The sequence below is a fragment of the Lagopus leucura genome, unplaced genomic scaffold (assembly GCF_019238085.1).
Source record: "Lagopus leucura isolate 7727_CA_CO unplaced genomic scaffold, USGS_WTPT01 Super-Scaffold_73, whole genome shotgun sequence".
NCBI classification, from domain to species: domain Eukaryota; kingdom Metazoa; phylum Chordata; class Aves; order Galliformes; family Phasianidae; genus Lagopus; species Lagopus leucura.
This window is the reverse complement of record NW_024962252.1, coordinates 79,041,627-79,058,823: the sequence shown is the minus strand read 5'-3', so window position 1 is coordinate 79,058,823 and position 17,197 is coordinate 79,041,627. Positions and strand designations below refer to the sequence as shown.

The following is a 17,197-nucleotide window of genomic DNA, read 5'->3' as shown; positions in this document are numbered from 1 at the left end:
CTTGACAAGATGCCCCACTAAGAGATCATATCATATACAGTATTGTCTAAACATAATGCTGACCGCAGAAAGGTCAAGATTTTCCACTGTCTTTCATGTAATACCTTAGGGAGATTTTATTTTTCTGTTTCTCAAGCAAAGTTCTATTTGTTGAGCTTCCTCTTATTTGTTTCTGTTTTCTGAATCTCGAATTACTAATTGCATATGCAGCAAAGCTGAAGGAGATTCAATAGGATGTTTTGTACTTCAGACAGGATTAAACTTCTTCCCTATAGACCAATATTCTCAGAGTCTAATTCTTCACTATTAAGTGGGAATGTTGGTTGGTTATGGATAGAAGAATTTCCTGTGAATACATGTACATTTAAGAACTGTTTGGATATGGTGCTCAGGGGTATGAGGTAGCAGAGGGCTGTTAGAGCAGTATGATTATGTTGCAGTTGGACTTGATTTTTAAGGTCTTTTTCCAACCTGAGCAATTGTATGGTTGTATGTATATGTGCATAAACATTTAAATGCAGACTGTGTAAATGTCCATTCTTGTAGATCAAATAAGGCTTCTGCTTCTCTGCGGAAGGCAAGTGAATGAGGCCTGCAGCACTACAAAGCAGTGTTCTTAAGACACAATGTTGATAGCTGCCAAATTGAATGAAAGGGAACCCTTTATATAAACAGTGATTTTATGGAATTTAAGTATTATGTATAGTTCCCAGATAGGGAACTATACGTAGCATACCAGGTACTAAGTGGGGTGCTGTATTTCCTTAATAAATAGCCTAAGTAAACTGTCTTCCAAATGTGCAATAACTAGAAGGCGATGATTTGATTGGCAACCAAGCACTTGGTAACAGGAACCACTTGGTAACTAAAAGAAAACAGAAAAAACAAATGCTACAATGTTACCTATAGACATGAGAAATAACATAAGGTTTATTGAAACTGTATTTCACAGAGCTATTACAAGCACACAACTACAGTACATATTAGCTATCTTCTCAGCTGAGTTGCTAATGATGGACTTCATGGCCCTTACCCTGCTCTCAGGACTGTTCTAACAGTTATATAGTGTGCACACGTATGAGGGAAGCTCATCAAAAGCTGGCATCGCTGGCTCTTTTTCTTCCTTTTCTAATGAAATGCCTGAACCTTAAGCTAGAGTCAGGTTTCTTCTTGGCTGTACTCCTTCTGGCCCACGATACAGCATTTCTGGCTGTACTTCAAGAGAAAGGGTGGAGAACAAGTTAACCAAAATACCTCATGGCCTAAGCACTTCCATAACATATGAAAGATATAGGTTCAAGCATTCTCAGCTTGAAGAAAGCACAGAACTCATAATTCCTTGATGAATTACTGGAATATTGTACAAAATAGTGATTAGTGGAGCATCCAAGTGCTTGTACGTTATCACATTTAACTTCAGAGAGTATTAATGTGGAATTTATATGGCTCTCTGCCTGTGCTTGGACTACAGCAGAATGCTATGAAGGGTATAATATACAGAGTTTGCCACTCCAGTACAGCCTCTTTCAATCATACAAGTTGCTTCTGGGCTAAGTGCAGAGACTGTATCTATATATGTTAATTTTGTCCCTGTGTATAGAAACCAATTGATCACAGAAAGTGTGAAAACAACAATTGACTATTGCGACTTCAGGTGTTACCTGGGGAATTTTGCTGTTATTGTTTTGACATTTTCCAAGTAATACAGTAAGAAAGGCTTGAGATTTGGAAAAGTTACATGTGGAAAGGATGACTTTCTCATAATTGATTGTCCTTATGGCCCACATGCTTTCAGGCATATTTTACCCCTGTAAAATCTACTGTGTCTCCATGAGCAAAATAGTTTTACTCCTACAGCTTAAAAAAATCCCACTGTATTTGTATAAAGGCATTCAGTATAATTTTCAAGCTAGTTGTGATCAATACAGGGTTACCCTTGTTTAAACATCAGATCGATTAAAACTAAGGACCTGGTTCTGCCACCTCTACTTAGGAAAACAGTTTAGTCTGAGGGTAGCATGCCAGACTGCTGCTATGTCTACCTCTAAGTAAAGCACACGTTCAATTGAATCGAGGCCCTCAGAGAGCAAGGAGTGCCACAAATACTTCTGCATTTGCAACATTTAATTTAGCTGTGTTTCCGTGGTCTTAATGTCCTGAAGCCATAACAGAAATAAAAGACTGCTGGCAGACTCCATTTGAAATATTAGAAGTGTCCAAATGCTTACTGTTTATTTACACCCCTAAACATAAATAAACCTCTCATGCACCACTTTTACCCAGAGGCTAGAGCACATAGTTTTACAGTAAGGTCATACTTACCCTCATGTTTTGGAAGTATAGTCTCTCTTTTAAGGTTCACAATTAATTTTGTTCCAGCTCTGGATTTATAAATCCATCTACTTCCAAAGAATTCAAAAGCTTCATAAAAATGAAGATTGCTTTAATTCAGATGCAGCGTTAAGCCTGATCTGGGGGAAAAAAAAAAAAAGAAAAAGAAGCCGTTTAAGCCACATGTACACACATGCATTTCTTAAGAATATGTCATAGAATCACAGAATTGAGTTGGAAGAGACCCTTAAATGTCACGTCCAACTACAGTGAACAGGGACATGTGGAGCTCAGTCAGATTGCTTAGAATCCCATGCAGCTTGAGCAGCTTGTACATGCTGATAGTCTCACTCTACTTGTGGAAATAATCCCCCCCAGGTTTCAGTGACAGCATCTATGTCATAATTTTCTAGTAGCAGAAAGTGTAATTTGAGAGGGCATTACTTGTTATTACAGAGGCCAAAGTAATAGAAGAACTGGCAGACAAATATATCTTATTCTGAACACAGATGAGATATGTAATACCCTTGCACACACTGCTGAGAAGATTAATACTTAAACTGAAAATCAGTATTGACCTCATTCGTATTCAAAAATAATTAGAATATCTATTCAATTCAATTTGAATTTCTTCCTTCTTCATATCTGTCTTCCAGTCCAACACCAGCTTGCAGGAAGAATCATAAGCTTGCTTAAATTATTTCTAGAGCCAGGAATCTGCAGTACTGCAGACAAGGTTTGGCTAAATATCCAAACTTCAGGACATGGAATATATGTAGGAGTCAGATGCTAGCCTACAATATATACCTCCTGCCTTTCTTCAGGCTGCAAGACACATAAAGCCAATTTAAAGAGTGAATTTTGGAGCGTTTCTTTGCATCAGGGTTACCCAAACATAGTGAGGTTAGCTCAGTGCTGTGCCCTTCCATAACAGTGGTGTTCAGATTTAGACAAGTGAATGTTGTTGGAGCGTCATCTCCTCTATTAATTTCTGGCCAAACTAAAAATCTGCGTAGAACATAACAACTGAGATATCTGACCAATTTAATTCTACTGACCTGTCACTCAGCACTAAGAAACCCCTGCTTAATTTGAAGACCTATTCCCACAAAAACACCATATTTGCTAAGCAGACTTCAGTCTGAAAGGGAACCAGTCACTCAAGGAAAAAAAAAAAAAAAATTGACTCAGCAAAGTAATCCTCCAATTCCTCAAGTTATTTTAGTAAATAGTTTGTTACAATCTAGAATATTCTGATCTAAAGCTAACCATTTATAGATCCCATATGAGCCCGACATTTGGGGAGTGTAACCTAATGTTTTGCTTTCTGGTGGTTCATCACCCAACTATATAACTGAACTTTTTCAAATCTTTCCTATATGATAGCAGAACTGAGCCCAGAGATTATTTGCGCTTTATTTTTCCATAGGCTTCATGGTACATTTGTTAAGTTGTGTCAATTCTATTCCTGTATGTGTGAACTTCACTGGATCTAATGACTAACTAAGCTTTCCATTGCCATCTCTGACCTAGACTGTAGATTGGCAGGACTACGGACTGACTTCTCTGACAAAATCTCTTCACAAGATCTAGCACGATGGAGATCTTAATATATAAGGTTCTAACACAATACAAACATTAGGAGACAATAGTATATCACTGGAACTAAATTCAGTCACCCTACAGCACTGTATGCAGACCCTGCAGAGACCTTGCAATAAGGAGGAATACAGAAGTGCAGAGCGATCTTTGGTTTTACAGAGATACAGGTTTATCCCTTTCTATTAAATAACCAATAAGGATGAATAAGATGAAAGCCATAAAACATGAATGCTTGTGGGTTTTTTTTTTTTTTTTTGTTTTAAAAAAAAAAAAAAAAACCCACAGTTGGGAGACATATAGGAAACTGGCTGTTCCTTTAGGATCAAAGACGCTATTGAAAATGAAATCAGTTTGTTAATTCTCTTAGTATAATAAACTATTGTTTATTAGTAGTGCTTCTCTCTGGAGAAATAGCTATAAATATTCAGGTGACTTAACAGCTACGTTGTTCTTAGCATCACATGGCTGATGAGGCATTACCTTTTTCCACCTTTTTTTTTTTTTTTTTTTTTTAAATCTGCTCTATCTTATGCCATTGAGACTGTAGAAAATATTTTTTCCAAACAGGATTACAAAAATCACAGAATCGCAAGGTTGGAAACGAACTGTAAGATCATCTAGTCCAACCATCTCCTTGTCACCATTGCCACCACAAGCACTAAACCATATCACACAGCACATCGTCCAGATGCTACTCAAACACTGCCAGGGACGGCAACTTCAACACCACTCTGGGCAGGCCATTCCAGCGCCTGACCACTCTCTGAGAGAAATAGTTCTTCCTTATGTCCAACCTAAACCTCCTCTGATACAACTTTTGGCCATTACCCCTTGTCCTGCTCATTGCCTGGGAGAAGAGGCTGCTCCTCATAAGACTTGTGCTCCAGACCCCTCACCAGTTTTGTTGCCCTTCACTGGACACGCTCCTGGACCTCGCCATCTTTCCTGTAGTGAGGAGCCCAAAACTGAACACAGTACTCAAGGTGCAGCCTCACCAGTGCTGAGTAGAGGGGGATGATCACCTCCCTGCTCCTGCTGGCCACACTATTTCTAATGCAGGCCAGGATGCCGTTGGCCCTCTTGGCCACCTGGGCACATGTTCAGCCGAGCATCAACCAACACCCCCAGGTCCTTCTCTTCTTCACACTCATCCAGCCACTCATTCCCAAGCCTATAACGCTGCATGGGGTTGTTATGCCCAAAGTGCAGGACCTGACACTTGGCCTTGTTGAACCTCATTCCATTCACTTTGGCCCAGTGATCCCGCCTATTCAAATCCCTCTGAAGGGCTGCCCTACCCTCAGGCAGATCAACACCACCTCCCAGCTTGGTGTCATCTGCAAACTTACTGAGGGCGCACTCAATCCCCTCATCTAGGTCATCAATAAAGATATTAAACAAGATGGGCCCCAGTACTGACCCCTGGGGGGCACCACTTGAAATGGGTCACCAGCTGGACTTCACTCCATTCACCACTACCCACTGGGCACAGCCCTGTAGCCAGTCCCTTACCCAAAGAAGGGTATACCTGTCCAGGCCACGGGCAGCCAGTTTCCGCAGAAGAAGCCTGTGGGGGACCATGTCAAAGGCTTTGCTGAAGTCTAGGAAGACTACATCAACAGCCCTTCCCTCATCTACCAGACTGGTCACCCAATCACAGAGGGAGATCAGGTTGGTCAAGCATGACCTGCCTTTCATGAACCCGTGCTGGCTGGGCCTGATCCCCTGGACACTTTGCACATGCTGTGCAATCTCATTCAAGATTATTTGCTCCATGACCTTCCCTGGTACTGAGGTCAGGCTAACAGGCCTATAGTTCCCCACATCCTCCTTACCATTGAGGACCTCAGCCCTCTCCTTGACCTCAGTGACCACATTCCCTGATGCATAAAGTATAGGAGGAGAATTATCTTTGGTTCTTCTTTTGCTGCTGATATATTTATACAAGGATTTTTTTTATTGTCTTTTACTACAGATGCCAACATGAGTTCAAGTTGGGCTTTCACCCTCCTAACTTCCTCCCTGCATACCTTAGCTACTTCTTTGTAATCTCCCCAGGTAGCCTGTCCCTTCTTCCAGAGAACGTAAACTCTCTTTTTCTCCCCGATTCTCAACAGTAATTCCTGGCTCATCCACACCAGTTGGATGAGTCCCTACGTCTTGCCTTACAGCACTCAGGGACAGCCTGTTCTTGTGCCTTTTAGATTTCCTTCTTGAAGACCATCCAGGCTTCCTGGGCCCCTTTACCCTTGAGAAGCGACTCCCAAGGGACCCGCACTACAAGCACCCTGAACAGATCAGAGTCCACCCTGTGGAAGTTCAAGAAGGTAGTTCTGCTGGCCACTCTTTTGACATTCCCAAGAATGGAGAATTCTACAATTCTGTGATCACTCTGCCCAAGATGGTCCCCAACCTTCACTTCTCCCACCAGTCCTTCTCTGTTAGCAAAGACCAGGTCCAGCAGGGCACCGCTCCTGGTATGCTCTCCTAGCAGTTGCGTAAGGAAGCAATCTTCCACACAGACTAGAAACCTCCTGTACTGCTTCCTCTGCGCTATATTTCCAACACATATCAGGGAAGTTGAAGTCTCCCATCAGAACAAGTGCTGGCAATCACGTGACTTCCATGAGCTGCTCATAGAATGCCTCATCCAACTCTTTATCCTGATTAGGCAGTCTATAACAGACCCCCACCAAGATGCCACCCTTACAGGCCTTCCCCCTGATCCTTACCCACAGACACTCCACTCTATCATTCCCAAGGATGCAGCATGTCCTCTGTTAGATCACTGAGGTGACAGCAGAGCTGCTAATAATAGGTAATGTTTACCTCTGAGATTCTTATTCATTCCTCCACTCATTTAATTTAAATGGCTAAATTAACATGAAACTATGTATCCAGAAAGTCTGATACAGTAATACTCTACATCTATCCCTCCCAGGCACATTGATACACTGTATTTGATGGAATTGCATCTCCTCATTCATGATAGGCTTCCTACCAATCTGAGAGAAGAATTAAGGGAAAACTAGAACAGTTTAGTTCCCGGAAGATCCTAAGATCAATATAAGGTAGTACTTTATAAATAAATTACATTTTGAAACTTCACTTTTTTTTTTTTTTTTTAAAGGGACAGACATACTCAACATCTTCAAAGTGCTAATGCATAAATATATGATGAAGAAATATTTTCTTAATGATTGTTTGCACCTTTCAGGAGTGCAAAGCCACAGCTGGATTTTACCTCTAACCATTTCCTCTTTGCTAGTGTGGGGATTGTTGCTGGATTTCCCTGTGCTTCAGGGACTTCCTCAGTACTGAAGTGTTTGGGGTTGTTATTATTTTGCAAGGAGATTGCCCTGTATGCTTACCTACCTCTTCTGCACTTTTTCTTTTAGAGTGCAGAGATAAGGCAGCACCATGAAATGAGGACACTCTTTTTCTGGGTCTAAATGGATCTTATCCTTTCTCTTTCCATGCCTTGGCTTTCTGTTCCTTCCGATCATAGGACTAGAGGATAATTCCTGTTGGGAGAGATCTCAGGAGGCTCTAGTCCAATCTTCTGTTCAGTTCTGACAAATTTCTGTCTGCCTAGTGTATGTCACCCTGATTTGAGCAAACTCATTAGTAAAACTGAATAAGGTGGCAAAAGGAAAGTTAAGACGGATAAATGATATCGATATATAGAGATATAGGTATGGATAGATATGGTACAGACAGACTTAAGATAGTTAAATGCATAATGCAAATGAACACCTGAAGGCCAATTCATCTGTACATCAAAGGCTAACTCACTTGGGCCCCCTCTGAATGGGCAGGTACTGTGAAACACATTTAGAACAAAAAAGGAAAAGCTGCACAGTAAAACATGAAGTGAGACTCAGACTAGAAACCTACCAGTGTTGCCCACTAAACCATGTCCCTTAGTACCACATGTAGAATCATAGAATCACAAGGTTGGAAAGGATTGTCTAGTCTAACTGTCCTCCCATCACCCTTACTACCCACTAAGCTACTAAACCATATCTCATAGCACTTCACCCAGACACCTCTTGAACACCACTAGGGGAAGTAACTCCACACTTCTCTAGTCAGGCCATTCCAGTCCCTGACCACTCTCTGAGAGAATAAGTTGTTCTTAATATCTAATGTAAATCTTCCCTGGCACAACTTGTGGCCATTTCCTCAGGTGCTATTTGTTGCCTGGGGGAAGAGGCCAAACCCCTCCTCATTACAACCTCCCTTCAGGTAGCTGTAGAGCACAATATCTCCCCTGAGCCTCCTCTTCTCCAGACTAAACAATCTCATCTCTCTCAGCTGCTCCTCATAAGACTTGTGCTCTAGACCCCTCACCAGTTTCATTGCCCTTCTCTGGGCACGTTCCAGGGTCTCAGTGTCTTTCTGGTAGTGAGAGGCCCAAAGCTGAACACAGTATTCAAGATGCAAGCTCACCAGAGCTGAGTACAGGGGGATGATTAGGTAATCATCCCTGCTCCTGCTGGTCACACTATTTCTAATACAGGCCAGGATTGCATCAGCCCTCTTGACTACTTGAGCACAATGTCAGCACATGCTCAGCCAAGCAGCAGTCAACACCCCCAGGTCCCTTTCCTCTTCACAGTCATCTAGCCAGTCCGCCCCCCACCCCAAGCTTGTAGTATTGCATGGGGTTGTTGTGGCCAAAGTGCAGGACCTGGCACTTGGCCTTGTTGAACCTCATCCCATTCACCTCAGCCCAGTGATCCAGCCTATTCAAATCCCTCTGAAGGGCTTCCCTACCCTCAAGCAGATCAACACCCTTCCTCCCAACTTGGTGTCACCTGCAAACTTACTGAGGGTATACTCAATCCCCTCATCTAAGTCATCAGTAAAGACAACGAACAAGATGGGCCCCAGTACTGATCCCAGGGGGGACATGACTTGTAATGGGTCACCAGCTGGACATGACTTTCTAGCCAGTTCTTTACCCAGAGTAGAGTATACTTGTCCAGGCCATGGATAAACAGTCTCCTCAGGAGAATACTGTGGGAGATTGTGACTTCAGCAAAGCCTTCTAGATAGATTACATCAAAAGTCTTTCCCTCACCTACCAGTCTGGTCACATGGACTTAGAAAGAGATGAGGTCAGTCAAGCACAACCTGCCATTCATGAACCCATGCTGGCTGGGCCTGATCCCCTGATTGCTATGCACTTGCAGCATGATCTCACCCAAGACGATTTGCCCTATAACTTTCCCTGGTACTGAGATCAGGCTCACAGGCCTGTAGCTCCCCAGACCCTCCTTATGGCCCTTCTTGTAGATGGGAGTCTCATCAGCAAGCCTTCAAGCCTCTGGGACCTCTCCATATAACCAGGAACGCTAATAGATAGTGGAAAGTGGCTCAGCAGTCATCTCCACCAGCACCCTAGGGTGGAGCCCATCTGGTGCCATGGCCCTGTGACAGTCCAGCAGCTCTCTAACTGCCTCTTCCTGAATCATCAGGAGTGTATTCTGCATTCGATCCCAGACCTCCAAGTCATGGTGTAAAGTGCACCGAGGATAACTGATCCAACTATTAAAGGCAGGTGTCATTGAGAACCTCAGCCTTTTCCTTATCCACAGTGGTCAAGTTCCCTGCGGCATCAAATAAAGGATGAAAATTCTCCTTCTTACCATTAATATATCTGGTAAAAGGATTTCTTGTTCTCTTTCACTGCAGTCGCCACTTTGAGTTCAAGCCAGACTTTTGCCTTTCTAACTTCCTCCCTTCATGCCTCACAACTTCTTTGTAGTCTCCCCACGTAGCCTGTCCCTCCTTCCAGAGTCTCAACAAAAGTTCCTGGTTCATCCACACTGGCCTTCTTCCTCTCCAGCTCACCTTACAGCACTCAGGAACAACCTGTTCTTGTGCGTTTAAGATTATCATCTTGTGGAGCATCCAGGCTTCCTGGACCCCTTTGGTCTTCAGGAGCAACTCCCAAGGAAGCCTGTAACAAGTGCTGAAGGTTGGGCCTCAGTAGCACTGAGCACAGAAGCAGGGTTACTTCCCTAGTCTTGTTCACCGTACCATTCCTGATACAAGTCAGGATGCCATTAGCCTTCTTCTTCACCACCTGGGTATACTGCGGGCATATCTTCAGTTGACTGTCCATCAGTACACCAAGGTCCCTTTCCATCAGGCAGCTTTCCAGCCACTCCTCCCTAAGCCTGTAGGGCTGCCTGGTGTTGTTGTAACTGGTCCTTCCATCATCACACCTTTGTTGTAACACCTTTCCCATCATATTGATCTGTCCAGTTCATACAAGAACTCTATAATTTCATAGACACTCTACACAAGACAGTCCTCACACATCCCCCACCAGTCCTTCTCTGTTAGTGAAGAGCAAATCTAGCAAGGCACCACCCTGGTAGGCTCTCATACCAGCTGTGTAAGGAAGCTATCTTCCACACACTCTAGATGCTTCCTGGACTGCTCCCTCTGCACTCTATTATATTTCCAGCATATATCAGGGAAGTTGAAGTCACCCACAAGAATGAGCACAGGCAGTTGTGCAGCTACTACAAGCTACTTATAGAATGCCTTGTCTGTCTCCTTATCCTGCTTAAGTGGTCTATAACAGACCACCACCAAGATGTCACCCTACAAGCCTTCTTCACTATCCTTATCCATAGACAATCAACTTTATATTAAAGAATGGTTTGATGTTGAAGAGCTTGGGAATGATAAAGAGCCACACCATCTGCCTTCTTTCCTTGTCTGTCCCTTCTGAAAAGCCTGTAGCCATCCATCTCAGCACTCCAGTCTTGAGGTAGTCCCACCATGTTTCAGTAACAGCAACTAGATCTTAGTCAGCCTGCCACACAATCACTTCCAGCTCCTCCTCTTCATTGCCCATGCTGCATGCATTGGTGTAGGCGCACTGCATCTGAGACATCTGCCTCACCTCCAGCATTTTTCCCCAAAGCTTATCACTGGTGAGCCCTGTTTTGTCCCCTTTCCCCATAATAGCTAAAGTTCTCTTGATAAGTCCTGCTAGCTCCTGCACTAGGATTCATTTCCCTCCTTTGAGACAGGTGAATTCCTTCCATGGACAACAGGCCAGGGGCCAAGTAAACTTCCCTATGGTCAAAAGTCCCAAAAATTCCCACCTTGACATCAGCTTCTGAGCCAATTATTCATTACCTGTCTCTTCCTAGCCCACTCCGTGTCTTTCACAGCCCCAGAAAGTGTAGAACAAAGCACCATTTGGATCCTGCTTCTTGAACTATTCACCCTAAATCCCTGAAGTCTCTTTTCATAGGCTTCTCAGAGTGATTTCATCACTGCCCACTGAACTAGGAGTAGTGGGAAGTAATCAGTGGAATGAACCAGTTTCAGGAGTTTTCTAGTTACATCTCTGACCTGAGCCCCAGGAAGGCAGTACACTTGGTTCTGGTCTGCAAATGGAACCCTCCGTTCATCTGAGAAGGGAGTCACCTATCACAACCACCCTTGTTTCTTTCCTGACAGAGGCAGTTTCAACACATGGAGTAGACTGCCTCACTCTTGGTAACCTCCCAGGGGAGCCTTCCCATGCTTCCTCACTTACCTCCCTTTTAACATCCAATGCTGCAAACCTATTGCTTAGGGGGACCCAAGGACACAAGGTAGGCAGGAAGGGGGGGTGGGGGGGGGTTTGCCAACAGTATTGAGCAGAGACCTTCTCCCAGCCCTCCCCATCCTTCAGGATCTAGATGTTCCTTGAGCACTTTCAGTGACAGTGACTCTACCACCTCCCTGGACAGCCTGTGCCAGCACCTGGTCACTCTTCTGGAGAAGAAATTTTTCCTGATGTCCAACCTGAACACCTCCTGGAGCAACTTGAGGCCATTCCCTCTAGTCCTACCACTAGTTATACAGGAGAAGAAGCCAATCCCCATATCACCACAGTCTCCTTTGAAGTATTTGCAGAGGGCAATGAGGTCTCCCCTAAGCCTTGTCTTCTCCAGAAGAAACAATCCCAGCTCCCTCAGCCACTCCTCATAAGGCCTGTGCTCCAGACCCTTCACTAGCTTTGTTGTCCTTCCCTGGACATGCTCAGAGACCTTAATGTCTTGCTTCAGTAAGGGGCTCAAAACCATAGAATCACCAAGGTTGGAAAAGACCTGAAAGATTATCCAGTCCAACCATTTACCTATCACCAATAGCTCCCACTAAACCATGTCCCTCAACACAACATCCAGTCTTTCCTTGAACACTCCCAGGCTCGGTGACTCCACCACCTCTCTGGGCAGTCCATTCCAGTGCCTGACCACTCTTTCCGAAAAGTAATACTTCCTAATGTCCAGCTTGAATCTCCCCTGCAGTAGTTTGAAACCATTCCCTCTGGTCCTATCACTAATGACACAAGAGAAGAGGCCGACCCCCAGCTCACTACAACCTCCCTTCAGGAAGTTACAAAGAGCAATGAGGTCTCCCCTGAGCCTCCTCTTCTCCTGGCTCAACATTCCCAGCTCCTTCAGCCTCTCCTCATAAGCCCTTTGTTCCAGACCCCTCACCAGCTTTGTTGCCCTCCTTTGAACACATTCCAGGGCCTCAATGTCTTTCTTGCAGTGAGGGGCCCAAAACTGGACACAGTACTCAAGGTGCAGCCTCACTAGTGCTGAGTACAGGGGAACAATCACCTCTCTGCTCCTGCTTGTAACACCGTTTCTGATGCAAGCCATGATGCCATTGGCCTTCTTGGCCACCTGGGCACACTGTTGGCTCATGTTCAGCCGAGCACCAATCAATACCCCCAGGTCCATTTCCTCTACGCAGTCCTCCAGCCACACCGCCCCAAGCCTGTAGCGTCGCCTGGGGTTGTTGTAGCCGAAGTGCAGGACCCGGCATTTGGCCTTGTTAACCCTCATTCCATTGGCTTCAGCCCAGCTCTCCAGCCTGTCCAGATCCCTCTGCATGGCCTCGCTACCCCCAGGCAGATCCACACTTCCAGCCAATTTGGTGTCATCCGCAAATTTACTGAGGGTGCACTCAATGCCCTCATCAAAGTCATCAATAAAGATATTGAAGAGGACAGGCCCCAGCACCGACCCCTGGGGAACACCACTCACGACCGGCTGGATTTAACTCCATTCCACCACCACTCTCTGTGCCCGGCCCTCCAGCCAGCTCCTTACCCAGCCAAGAGTGTACCCATCCAAGCCTCGGGCTGCCAGCTTCTGCAGGAGAATGCTGCGGGAGACGGTGTCAAAGGCTTTGCTGAAGTCTAGGTAGACCACATCAACAGCCTTTCCCTTGTCTAGCAGACGGGTCACTAGATCATAGAAGGAGATCAGGTTGGTCAAGCAGGACCTGCCCTTGGTGAACCCATGCTGGCTAGGCCTGGTCCCCCGATCATCCCGCACATGCAGCATGATCTCCCTCAAGACAATCTGCTCCATAACCTTCCCTGGCACTGAGGTCAGACTAACAGGCCTGTAGTTCCCTGGAACCAAACACAGTACTCAAGCTGCAGACTCATCAGAGCAAAGTAAAGGCTATCAATTGCTGTCCTGCTCCTGCTGACAACACTGTTTCTTATACAACCCATGTTCCCGAATGGTTCTTCAGTTAGCAGATGTCTTACGAATAACACTATGCTTCCTAAAAAACAAAACAAAACAAAACAAACAAAAAAAAAAACCACACACACTAAAATCATCATGTTAACCAAACTGTCTGACAAGCAGAGTAATTTCTTTTAAATCATAAAATCAAAAGCAGACTTATTTCGCTTTTCAACTGCAGATTTCTTTATATTACTTTCCTCTTTTCTATCATGCAGATTCCACACAAGCTACGGACTTTCTTTCCTAAACAAAAAGCTAAGGAATTCAATGCCAGTAGCTATGACAGTTTTCACCATGTTTTAAAACAGTGCTAATGATAGCATTGTCAAAAACGTATCATCATTGAACCATCATAAATATCACAGTTTTCTTAAAAAAAAACTTCAAAAATAAACATCTAAAATGTTACAGTGTGTGTAAATGTACCTCACTGACCAATATCCTCAGGTTCATATTTAATAATGTATTTAATCTTTTTCCATTCATTTCTTTCATAGGTTGCTGTAGTGAGTTTCAGGGTAGATTTATGCACAGAGTCATTAACTATGAAATTGCAAATAAAGTTCCCAAACAGAGAGCATAAGCAGTATGAATTAACACATTGCTTGTAACTTGAGTCTTTCTATACTTCTCAAAGCAGAAAAATTGCATTAAGAATAAGAAATTCTCATAGCAGCTAAGTCCACTATTAATGGAATTAAAACTGTCATCAGACTCTTTAGATTGATAATCGTATTGCTGAGTTTCTGCTATTCCAGATGAGTGACTGCAAACTGAACATTAAGCATTATTGAAGCATTTATCCCCTTTAAGAGAAGGGCCACCATTCAGTTTTATTGCAGACTGGTATAAATACTAAGTGTTTTTAATGTTTTCTATATAGTTTCTTATTAATTTGCCCCTAAAGTAATAATGACCCCTCACTGTCCAGTCTCATCATTTCAGCAGGGAAGAAAAAGCCAGAGAAATTCCTTAGCTTACCCAGGAAGCAAGTGAGAATGGTGTAGTGTTAGTTGCCTATGATTTTCTGCTGCTTTTGTGAGTGCATGGACTGCTGAAATATTTACATTCCACCTCAGTATTATCAGAGGCATAGAAATGCCACTCTGAGCATGTTTATATTGATATGCTGAGTTAATAATAAGCTAGTATTTAACCATGAAACGTATGTGGAAGCGTTTTAGTCCGGTAAAGAAATATATATATATATATATATATTTATATTTATATTTATATTTATATTTATATTTATATATAAATTAGGGGGACCCAAGGACACTAGGTAGGCAGCCTTAGCCTTTATTAGCAAAATATATATATATTTTACTTTTTCTAATCATCAGTTCTTTTGATTTTACAGATATTCAAAACCTCTGGAATCTGAATTATTAGTTATTATCCACCTTGAATATAAATCTAGTCTGTTTCACATCATTTATCCTGTGCTCAAGTGAGCCTACTAGTGAAGGTGATTCAGATAGCTCAGTTACCATAGACATTCAGACTTCTTCCTTTTTATGTCAGGAGAAACTGCCTGGATTCATTCTCTTTGTGAACATACATTGTCTGCTGGCCATAAGCACCTTTATGAAGGCTCATTCAAGGCTTCATCCTTTTCTTCTGGATAAGCTATCAGCATAGCTTTTCAACATCCCTTCCACATTTGTTTATTTTGTATTAGAAATTAAATACTTCAGATGTGAAGCCCTGGAACTCTCTTCAGTGACCACGTAAGAAATTGTTATAGTAAAGAAAAGGGGCTAAAGTTCTTCATATGAAAAGAGGAAGAAAATAGGACTGCTGATAACATTTGGTGGAAATAAGGGAAAGAAGAAAAAAAAAAAAAAAAATTGAGAGAATACAGCATTTGTGACAGGTCAAGAATTAGCTCAGACAGGAAATCACTTAGAGAAAGCTCAGATGCAAGAAAAAGAAATAGGACCTGTAATGCTATAATGCAGAGAACCCTACAGCAATGATAGGAGAGTAGCACAAATCCTAGTCTACAGCAGATGAGAACAAGCCCCAGTGCATCAGTTATGCACACAGAAACAAAGGAAGAAAAACTGCTTACCTTTAGAGGACCTCCAGTAGACAGGAATCTCCAGCCAGATACCCTTTCCTCCACTGCCAGCCCTTAAATGAGGTCTGGGAAGGAATGGATCCTGGCTCTAGCAGGTGCAATCACTCAGGTGAATTGCATGCACCTGAACTCCCCTTGGTTGGTCCTGCCTTCCCATCAGGAGCTCAATTATTGTTTCAAGTCATGATTTCGCATTTCTACTACAGTAGGAAAAAAAAAAAAAAAAAAAAAAAAAGAAGAAGAAAAAAAAAGAGATCATACTTCCAGTAAAAGGTGTATAGAAGTGAAGCTTGGCTTAAAATATATAATGTATAAGTCTGAGCTGATATCCATGCTTTCTCCCAGGCTTTTTTCAGCTACTATTCTATTTTTGGCTAGAAAGGGATATGAGTGTTATACCACTTATTTGATTGTCATTCTCCAGTTCCTACACATCTTTGATACTGTGCTCTTATTCATAAGACCTTCGTCTTAGGGACCATCCTGGGGCTATTTCCATGTGGCAGTAGCAAAGCATACCCTCTCTTTGAAGGCCAAAGGCTTAAAAGTCAGGAAATGGTATATTACTGTTTGTCTACCAGTATCTGGTTTTCCTTAAAACATTTTAGTTTTCATGAACTTTAACACCAAATTCTATGCCAGACATTTGAAGACACCACCAAAAAATGATGCAAAAGACCTAATTCTTCAGTGAAATACTGGAAAAAAATATGGAAATAGAAAATATTAGGAAAGATAAAATAGTCTCCTTCCCTACTTAGTATCTGCATTTCCAATTAGAGTGCTTCATCCTGCTCTAAAGCTTTTTGTGACCCAAGATTAAACACTTTTCAAACAGTCTCCAACTGACCTTGACACAAATACTTTTTAGTACTGATGTGGTGCTTTTTCCACATGCAGTTTGAAAAGATTTTAACGAACACTGTAAATAAAAAGCTACATAAATGTGAGAAGGGATAACTAGCAATAATATAGTAAAGTCTTAATTTGTCTTTTTTACAGTCTTTTCAGAGAAAAAGAAACTCAATCGGCTGTTTTATACCAAGGGGAACCAACAAGGAGATTGGCTGCTGTTCCTTATCTGAAGATTGAATTTCAAGCACAACATAGATTGAAGCTTAAAGGAAAGACTTAAGAACAAAACAGAATTAAATTTTTCCTTCTGTCTTCCAATTTGATCCCAAACTTCTGGTCTTTTAGAGAATTTGAAATAAGAAAATCAACATCTGATGCCGTGGTAGTTGCTTGCATAACAAAATAATGCAAGCATAATAAAGAAAAGCAAAGCATCCAAGGAAATGCAGCCTATCTCAGCCAATTGTTTAGAAGTTGCTGTCTCCCACTGAAACTTCATGGATAAAAAAGAAAAGCTTTGAGTGTGATTTTTTTTTTCTTTAAAAAGCAACCAGCATTGGTAAACAAGTTTGTCTGTTCAAGGTTCAAAGAAGTAGAAACTTTTATGTTGCAATTTTATTATTTTATATTCTCATTAGTAGGAGATAAAATAGATTTATAAAACCCTACGATAATGAAGTTTTCCAGACTTTTTAATAAGTTTTCAGCTTCTTTTATACTGTCCTAGTCAAATAAAGTACTTCATTACTTCTGG

At 42.5% G+C, this 17,197-nt stretch overlaps 2 long non-coding RNA genes across 5 annotated transcripts in view; one reads left to right on the top strand and one right to left on the bottom strand.

The window, feature by feature from the left end:
- The window catches only part of LOC122191859, a 257,589-nt gene that overhangs the window by 752 nt on the left and 239,640 nt on the right, over positions 1 to 17,197 (bottom strand). For both annotated transcript variants that reach the window (XR_006182476.1, XR_006182477.1), the window contains 3 exons: positions 15,580 to 15,788; positions 2,323 to 2,471; positions 737 to 865 (listed from right to left, as the gene is read on the bottom strand). This is a non-coding gene — a long non-coding RNA (uncharacterized LOC122191859). The remainder of the gene's footprint in view (positions 1 to 736; positions 866 to 2,322; positions 2,472 to 15,579; positions 15,789 to 17,197) is intronic.
- LOC122191880 overlaps positions 1 to 17,197 on the top strand; it is a 104,153-nt gene that overhangs the window by 79,673 nt on the left and 7,283 nt on the right. Inside the window, exon 10 of one of the 3 annotated variants that reach the window (XR_006182483.1) lies at positions 16,591 to 16,887. The exons of the other annotated variants lie outside the window; for them this stretch is intronic. This is a non-coding gene — a long non-coding RNA (uncharacterized LOC122191880). Of the gene's footprint in view, positions 1 to 16,590; positions 16,888 to 17,197 lie in introns of those variants that run through there. 3 annotated transcript variants of the gene reach the window in all.